This window comes from Ostrea edulis, chromosome 7 (assembly GCF_947568905.1).
Source record: "Ostrea edulis chromosome 7, xbOstEdul1.1, whole genome shotgun sequence".
NCBI lineage: Eukaryota > Metazoa > Mollusca > Bivalvia > Ostreida > Ostreidae > Ostrea > Ostrea edulis.
Genome location: NC_079170.1, coordinates 32,012,715 through 32,021,595, shown reverse-complemented (window position 1 = coordinate 32,021,595; position 8,881 = coordinate 32,012,715). Strand labels below are relative to the sequence as shown.

The following is an 8,881-nucleotide window of genomic DNA, read 5'->3' as shown; positions in this document are numbered from 1 at the left end:
TATCTTGTTTGTTGCCATATCTTTGAAGAAAGCTCCTGGAAAGAATTTTAAGATTTTCTCGGCGCTGCAAACATATTCATATGGATATGTTTTTCAGCACCGTTTGGAAAGCTTTGAAAATATCTTTTCTGAAGATTTCTAGGGTTTGTTTCCAAGTTGAATGAAATCGTGCAGAGCATGAATATCTGGAGAAATTTGTGGAGTTGAGTCAGCTGCTGAAGACGATAAGGTCATGAAATTCACGAATTTGAAGTTCGCGATAAATAGCTTTGCTGTCTTTTCCCCTAACGACGTTTGCTACACACTTTTCAAAAAAAAATGAAAACGAAGTGCTTTTCATAAGTAAAACGAATGTAATTTACTTCATGGAATCCGAATGTAATTCCTGATTTTTTCAATATATTTCAACTATTGAATATCGAAGGAAATTTTTTAACTTTTTTTTTTTTTTTTAGAAATTTTATAATTGCACTTCCTACATTACCAAACTAAACCAAAAATATTTATATTTCTTTGCATCGTTAACTAATGTTGGGAAACGCTCTGCTAGTAGAAAATCGCCATTTTAAGTTTCATTTGAACTTTCTATTTCTACAATTCCAATATATTGAGTAAAAAGTAAGTGAAGGTTCTATTAATTAGTTCTATTTATAAATCGTTGCTAGTTCAGTCCATAGGTAAATTCAAACACGTTTGTGAAACGGCATTGTACCAGATGTTAGGTGGGAGAAATATTTATTCCTGATAAAAAAAATTCCTAAAAAGGGAAAATAAATATTCAATTTAAAATTCAGTGTAAGACAGTAACAAAACAAAAAAAAGCAAAGAAAAAGAAAGCTTCACACAAGCGCATACATTCTACGTCTCCAAAACCTGAATTAGATTTTATCACGACATTCCTTGGCACTGTGCCAAAGATAGGTATGTAATGTTTATATACACGAAACTGCGTAGATACTGAACCCTAGGCGACTTGACGATTTAATATAAACCTCGTATACACGGCAGGCCTCGTTGGCGTGATACTGGCCGGGCAGACACAAGGTTAAAACTAGGTCACAATGCGGACTCAATAGTGTTTACGCAACCGTGGTCGCATGTATAATATGTATACATACAGAATGTGTTAGGCTTAAGTATAAATGTCTCGTTCCATTGACCGCGTGTATATAATTTCTACATTAATTTAGGATTGATATTGTTAACACATGTTATTTATTAAATATCATGGGATGGGGCTAATTATTTTCTCCATTGGGCTTGTACCACTGTATGCGATTTTCTATATGTTCTTCTACCATTGCTTTTAGTGGTTTAACATTGCTCAATAAATCTCCTTGCTGTTTAATATGGTATAATGTGGATTTCTTATGCATGTCAAAGCAGTAAAATTCACGAGTAAAATGTATTTAGCTGTCCTTAATAGATGAAATGAATCAGTTGATTTTTTATTTTATTGTTTTTTAAAAGTTCTTTTTTGTTGCATCAACGCGAAGCATAGACTGTTAACACACCCTATGCATACTCTCTCTCTCTCTCTCTCTCTCTGACGTAAATCGCCTGTAGTAATTCCGGCTCAGTGTTTACCATACATCCTGCTGCTACCGTCACCTCACCGTTGACACGAGGACATGGTAATGCCTGTGTCACATTACTAGCGGGTACCGGGCGAGGTATAGGTATCGGTGGGGGACCTGTCAAGATCTAACACCGTAGGGACACATTTCCAAGTCTGCCGGGTGATTAGCTCTCCTCATATACCGCCCGCACCTCGGGCGGGACAAGGAAGGCAGCCGTATGTTTACCGGGCGGGGAGCGTATGGAATGATGGTGTTGGTGGCCGCCCGATATCCGTAAGGTTATCGGTAGGTAACCGGGAGGGGTACGTCCGGTACCCATACGGACATCGTACGGACTAGGTACCCCCGTGCGGTCACCGCTCGGACACCTGAGGGGTATCGGATGAAGCCCGGACGATGTCCGTTCTGAGAACATCCGGGTATCGTTCGGTGACCTTTGCCTTTTCATGCGTGTTAAGTGCAATTAAGGCAATTGCAAACTGGTGTATATATACCTATCGTCATCGTCATCATCTCCAACATCATCATCGACGCTGTTGCCATCAACATCGACATGGCCAATCCTCCGAGGCATCTGAGACTGCCGTTCCTACGTCTACAACTCGCTGAAGCACGTGAGCGTTATCTTACGATGGGGTTGACATCGCCAGGATTTAACTCCGCGCTAAAAGCTGCCGGTGGGGTATACGGGCCCTGAATGGCGTGTTCTCACCGCATGGTCCCCGGCCGGACACTTTTCAGATTTTGGCATTCTCAGGCCGCTCAGAACCCGCTACCTAGTCGGATACCTAATCGCAGTGTAATGTGACACAGGTATAATATTGCCACTAGTGGAAAAACCTACCACTTGACCTTTGACCTATCTCAACAACAACCCTGTCGTAAGAATTTGTGTGTACCCCCCCCCCCTTCCCACTTCCAGACTTGTGAAGCATGCCAATATCGCTCCCGAGTTTGTACAAAATTATCCACGATTTTGTGGGGCTATGTCGCCTGATTATCCACGAGCCTGATTATCCACAAGCAAGTGCGACTTGAGATTATTTCAGGAACATTAATTGGTTCGGAGTGGGTGGGGTGAGGGTTATTAGGAGTGTCCTTGCCGCACACACATACGTTAGGGGTATATTTCACGCGTGAACATGTATTTTAAAGCACTTGTCACAATTTGAAATAAAATTCATGTCTTGTTGGGCGGATACTTTCCGAAAGTTCTTGATTTAGAGTTGAAGTTGAGGACAGTTTCCAAAATATCTGTTAATATGACTTTATAAAATGATTTTCCTGTAAAAATCGTCTTATAGGTCTGAAGACAGTATCCTGGAAGTACTTTAAGTTTTATTTTAGGGTCTTCGTCAGTGGAAGAGTAACGTAAATGTACTTAGTATATATTTACTGCGCACAGAATGCAGCCTTAAAATATCACCCACCCAGAAAATCAAGGAAGCAGGGGGGTGGGGCAAACGTAACAAGTGAACCCGCTAGAGTGCACCAAACGGAGAAATTGTCCGTGTAATAATAGACAATGTCGCGCTTGAAACAACCCCAACCCCCAACCCCACCCCAATTTTCCTGGAAATTAGAATTCATACCAACCGCTGTTCAGCGTTGTATATGGTCGTATTTAAGATCATCTTGCGATCACATTCCCTTTAAGTGTTTGTTTTATCTGTAACAGACGTTAGTGGTGAAGTGATCGTATTTAAGCTGTTGACGTGTCCTGTATATACTGTTTAAATTCTCAGAATCGCGAGTCTTCCTTGTTCGTGACTCAGTAAAGGTCACCAATACGCAATTTTTCAAAAATAAAATGTATTCAATGTTCCATGTCTGTTTCTGTGTATGCAGTTGTTGTTTTTTTTATTTTGTTGATTTTTGTCTATATATTTTCAACCTATCCCTGTCTAACTATTTGCAATCTATTTCAAAGTTTGCATATATATATGTATACATATATATTTTTTCAATCTAACTTTGTCTATATATTTTCAATCTATCTTCACCTAGTTATTTGCAATCCATCTTTGTCTAAGCATTTTCATGCAGAGTCTATTTAGCTTCATCTTTTAAAAACATTTTCAATTTCCAAGCTTTCGTAGCATTAATCCAAACACTTTTTGCCATTTGTGTAACAATTCATTATTAACCTCGTGCATGCTATAAATTTTAGATTTTTGACATTTCCTAAATTATTTATACTGTTTACTTGTTGCATATATGGCAATTTCTACGAATTCTATAAATACACTAAACGCTATCAATTTGTCTCCCAGCTGCCATTCAGGGTCAAAGGAAAAAGGAAACACAACAGGTTTATACTAGTTTTACTACTCTTTTACCAGAGGACGCGTTACATCTGTCGTCAGAAGACGCGTTGTACAGGCCTCACTATTCTCTCGATCGTCAGAAGACGCGTTACACGTGACTTACTATTCCGCCATCAGAGGACGCGTTACATCTCTCACCAAAGGACGCGTAATATCGCTCATCAAAGGACGCGTTACACGTGACTTACTATCGCCTCACCAGAGGACGCGTTACACCTCTCACCAAAGGACGCGTTACAACTCTTCTCATCAGAGGACGCGTTACACGTGACTTACTATCGCCTCACCAGAGGACGCGTTACATCTCTCACCAAAGGACGCGTTACAACTCTCATCAGAGGACGCGTTACATCTCTCATCAGAAGAGGCGTTACACCTCTCACCAGAGGACACATTACACCTCTCCCGTACATTAATGTGTGTACTTTTCAGGACCCGTGACGCTTTGCATACCATGGCAGTACAGGGTTTCGGTGGAAACTGGGTGTGCCATAAAATTAGGTATGGAGTTATCCCCCTCACCCCAATCCCCTCCTCCCCCCTGTCCACCTCAACTGATTAGCATTAGTTTGGAATGGTGTGGAAGCAAGACTCAGTCAGAAAATGACTAATGATTCACTCCAAAGAATGTGTGTGCACGCGCTTGGTCAGTCCTAACAAGGTACGTTTACATGCGTGGGAAATATATTCATTCAATAAAAAGATCTCGTAAAATGTATTTCACCTATCTAAGTTTTAAAAAGCATCAAAGATGCTATTAAAATACCACGTGATTAGAAAATCCACCACAGATATTGAACTTCCACGTAAACATACACCCTTTTATTTACTTGATCTCATTTCAAAATAAATACAGCAGAAAAAATGTCGAAAGGCGAAATATTGCGTATTAATAGCATTGGCGGTTCATAAGACTTTTTATATTTGGAAAATCTGTGCCATACGACAGAGAAATTCAATTCTTTTCTCGAGCTTATCTGTATTAGACATTGATACGTATTCGACATAAGCAAACTTCGCGTAGACCAAGAAACCTGTTTTGAATTTCCGATAATTATACTTCACGGAACCCGTCCCCAAAACTTGGGTCACGTAGCACCATGAGATCAGAGCGACGGTCGCTTGGTTCGTAGCATGGTAGAATTCCACGATCAAACACGCCATAAACTACATCGTAGACTTTTATCTACCTGATAACGGGGGAAAGTTGGATTTCAATGGAGGAAAAAAAATAGGTCAGACTGAGGGTAGTTTGGGGCGGGCAGGTGCGTCTTGTCCTATATTTCAGGCCAAGTTATCAGGTGCAGCGAGAGGGAGATTTATTTTTAGACGTCTGTGACATTGCTTACTCCGAGAGTGTCGAAATATCGTGACTTGTTCTGAATATTCATTGATAAAAATTATATAAACTGCTCATGCATGCAATTAATGCACAAAGTTAAACAAGTTTCAAGAATTTCTGAGTCATAGCATACCATGAATAAATTGTTGATTTACAACGTCTGGCGAATTTTTATTTAAGAAAAAAATTATTCTTATGTTTATGTTGTGTTCTGTTGGCCGACATGGTTCCAACGGTTCGTACCTTCTATATCAGGGCGGTAGTCGCTTTCTATAAATCAAACAAACAAAACAAATTCGGTGATATCAAGAGGTCTAATGTTTTTATTGACACATAATTGCTATCAGGGGTTGATAACCGATACAAATAATTACATTATTTCTATATGAAACTGCAATTTAATGACCCTTCTTCTGTTCGAGATTGGTATCTTTGACCTGAGTATTTATATCTGTAACACGAGCCCGACCCTATCTCGAGTGTTGACTTCTTCACGTGCTCTTATGGACATGAATTCATTAAATCGCTACTTGTTGAAACAAAACACATGAATGAACCTCGTTAAATGGGGTTGCTTGACCCGTATTGGCCTTTCTTGACTCCTGTGAACGACGGGTTGATGGCCGCCATGGGTTCTTAAATTGTAAGGATGAGGAGAAACTGCATGTGAATGAAAGTACAGTTACATACATACAATGAAGTGATGAGAATACAATCTTTAAAACCTTCCCTTGCGAACAGGCGAGGCATTCATTCATGACAGACTAATGCTGGTGGCTGCTTGTCCTCGGCAACATTTCTCACCCTTAAACGAGGGTCCTAGAATGTAGATTGACTCGAACATGGCCACGGTTTAAACCCAAGGAATGTGTTTTCCATCATGGCTTTCTTTTGAAAACTGATAATGTATGGTTTCTGATTTTTCTATCAAAGGTCCTCTGAATGACTCTATTTATCGTTTGCTTTGGGTTAGAAACCCCACGAGAGTTGGCCGAGCAGGACGTTACCCCGAGGAGAGAGAAAAAAGCTTTGTAAACAACACCATGTTTTACACACTAGATTCCTCGAGTCATGCGGGGATTTACTTTAAGATGACGAAGACGAGGATAATTTTAAGACTTCCGATAGGCTAATATGGCCGCTTACCTATATTTTGGAGGTGGATGTCAGATGCACTTGGTCATGCAAGATAGTCCGCGGCCTCTCATGCAGCTAGTATTTACTTGTACAATTTATTTGGGAGCGGGATACATAAGGAGGTGGCAATCTATCAAATTGAGGCAGGCTACTGACAAACAAGTTGATGTTACAGGGGTTTCAACAGTCTCGTTTAAAGTCAGCATTTCGCAATTTCTATGGTCGTTATAATGATCTATATTCTGCCAATACAACTTATCATTGGGTCAAATGTTGTTTGACATGTTTTATACCGATTGTTATACCATTCTTGGCACACTGATTTTGACTACGGATCACTCCGTTTACCTAATCAAAACACAGGGCTCACGGTGGGTGTAATCGGTCGACAGGGGATGTTTACTCCTCCTAGGCGGCACCTGATCTTACCTCTGGTGTGTCCAAGGGTCCGTGTTTGCCAAACTCTTTATTTTGTATTCCTTATAGAAGTTATCTTCACCTTTCACTGGGATCCGTAGAGGAATTTGCAGTATTTACGGTTTTACATAATTTTAAGGTAGGTCGTCATCTGATAACATTATTGATGACAACTAACATTGTGTTTGCCATAAATCTGCGTTCTGTAGGGTCTGATATTGTTCCTTTATTTATTTATTTTGCTCCACCTCCTCTTTTTTCTTTGTCGTGTTAATGGTGTTGTGTAGCTTCCTTAATCAGAGGTCATTGTGCCGGTTCAAATACCGGAAGTTGGCGTAATCCATTGGTATGCATCCTTTACAAGGAGATGTTTCCGACAATGATGTTCAAACATCCGTTTATCTCCAGTCAAAATCTATGACATTACACTGCAGTAGTCTCGTATTCAATTTCATTTGTAACATTCAATTTGATTGGTTCATTTGATTTTACCTTTAACCTGAGTTGACGTTAGGCCGCGATGTATATAAATGACGTCGAATTACATCATCGACTACATTTTGAAAATTGATTCAGAAGGAATGAAAAAAAATTATTATTATTTTATATAAAGTATTTTGGGATAGTTTTAGTTTTTTTCATTTAACCACAAAGCGCGCTTTACCAATACAACCTGTTATTGGGTAAAAAGCTGTCTGACGTGTTTCATACCATCTTAGGCCGTTCTTTACACACTGATTTTGACCCGGATTACTCCGTTTACCCGATTAAAATATATGACCCATAGCGGTTGTGACTGGTCGACAAGGGATGCTTATTCCTCGTAGACACCTGATCCCACCTCTGGTATATCCAGGGGTCCGTGGTTGTACCCTTCTCCTAGACACCTGATCCCACCTCTGGTATATCCAGGGGCCCGTGGTTGTACCCTCCTCCTAAACACCTGATCCCATCTCTGGTATATCCAGGGGTCCGTGGTTGTACCCTCCTCCTAGCCACCTGATCTCACCTCTGGTATATCCAGGGGCCCGTGGTTGTACCCTCCTCCTAGGCACCTGATCCCACCTCTGGTATATCCAGGGGTCCGTGGTTGTACCCTCCTCCTAGACACCTGATCCCACCTCTCGTATATCCAGGGGCCCGTGGTTGCCCAACTCTCTATTTTGTGTACCTTACAGGAGTTATGAAATTGTTCACCTGTTCATAAACTGCAAAACTAATTTTTATTGTTTTCGTGCATGGCATTGTTAGAACACGAAATGGCGTACTACATTTTTTCAAGTGTTCATCAATGAAGAACATAGACTCGTTATTCATGAAATTACGTATTAAATATTTTTCTCATGTAAAATTGATAAGTAGAGTGGATAAAATATGAACTGAATTCCGGCATCAAAAACGTGAACAGCTGCAGAAACCAAGGGGGTTATACAGCCGCGCTTTCGAGATGACGATGGAAAATTAGACGATTGAAAACCTACACCGAATCGTCCCATTTCGTGATACGCTAATTTGAATGCCATTCTCTGTTTGAAATTTCGCACGCAACACATCGTGACAATCTATTGCAAAAGAATCCAATGCTTTATAAATATTATTGCTTTTGAGAACTTATAATTCCGCTTGGAATTTAGGGGTTTAATATACAGTTCGGGGATAAAGTTCAACAAGCGATCTATCTGTGTGACATTTATATGACGTCATAGTGCGCAATTTAAAATCACCTGGATACAATAATTCAATTGATTATTTAAAACCAATTTCACTACCTATATTACCCGTGCAGGTTAATACAATAATATATACATATTTTTTTTGTTCACAGGAAATTTAAAACAATATAACGCAAGGCGAACTCTCTGACCGTGTGAACGGCAACACCTTGTAGAATATGTTCAAACTGACAAGCAGGCTTCCGGTTAGTTTGAGATAAAACCATGACATCCACCAGTTTTCCCATGTTTTCATTATTTATTCAACACCTTGGAGAATTCATTTTGACATGATATTTCTGTTTAAACCCGTTTTATCGCCCACGAACATCTCACAAAAGGGTATAATTTGTCTGTTTTGTGCTA

General features: G+C 39.9%; 1 long non-coding RNA gene across 1 annotated transcript in view; it reads left to right on the top strand.

Moving 5' to 3' along the window:
• The first annotated feature begins 4,157 nt into the window (after nucleotides 1–4,157).
• LOC130048023 (uncharacterized) overlaps nucleotides 4,158–8,881 on the top strand; it is a 15,642-nt gene continuing 10,918 nt past the window's right edge. The window contains exon 1 of the long non-coding RNA XR_008796860.1: nucleotides 4,158–4,408. This is a non-coding gene — a long non-coding RNA (uncharacterized LOC130048023). The remainder of the gene's footprint in view (nucleotides 4,409–8,881) is intronic.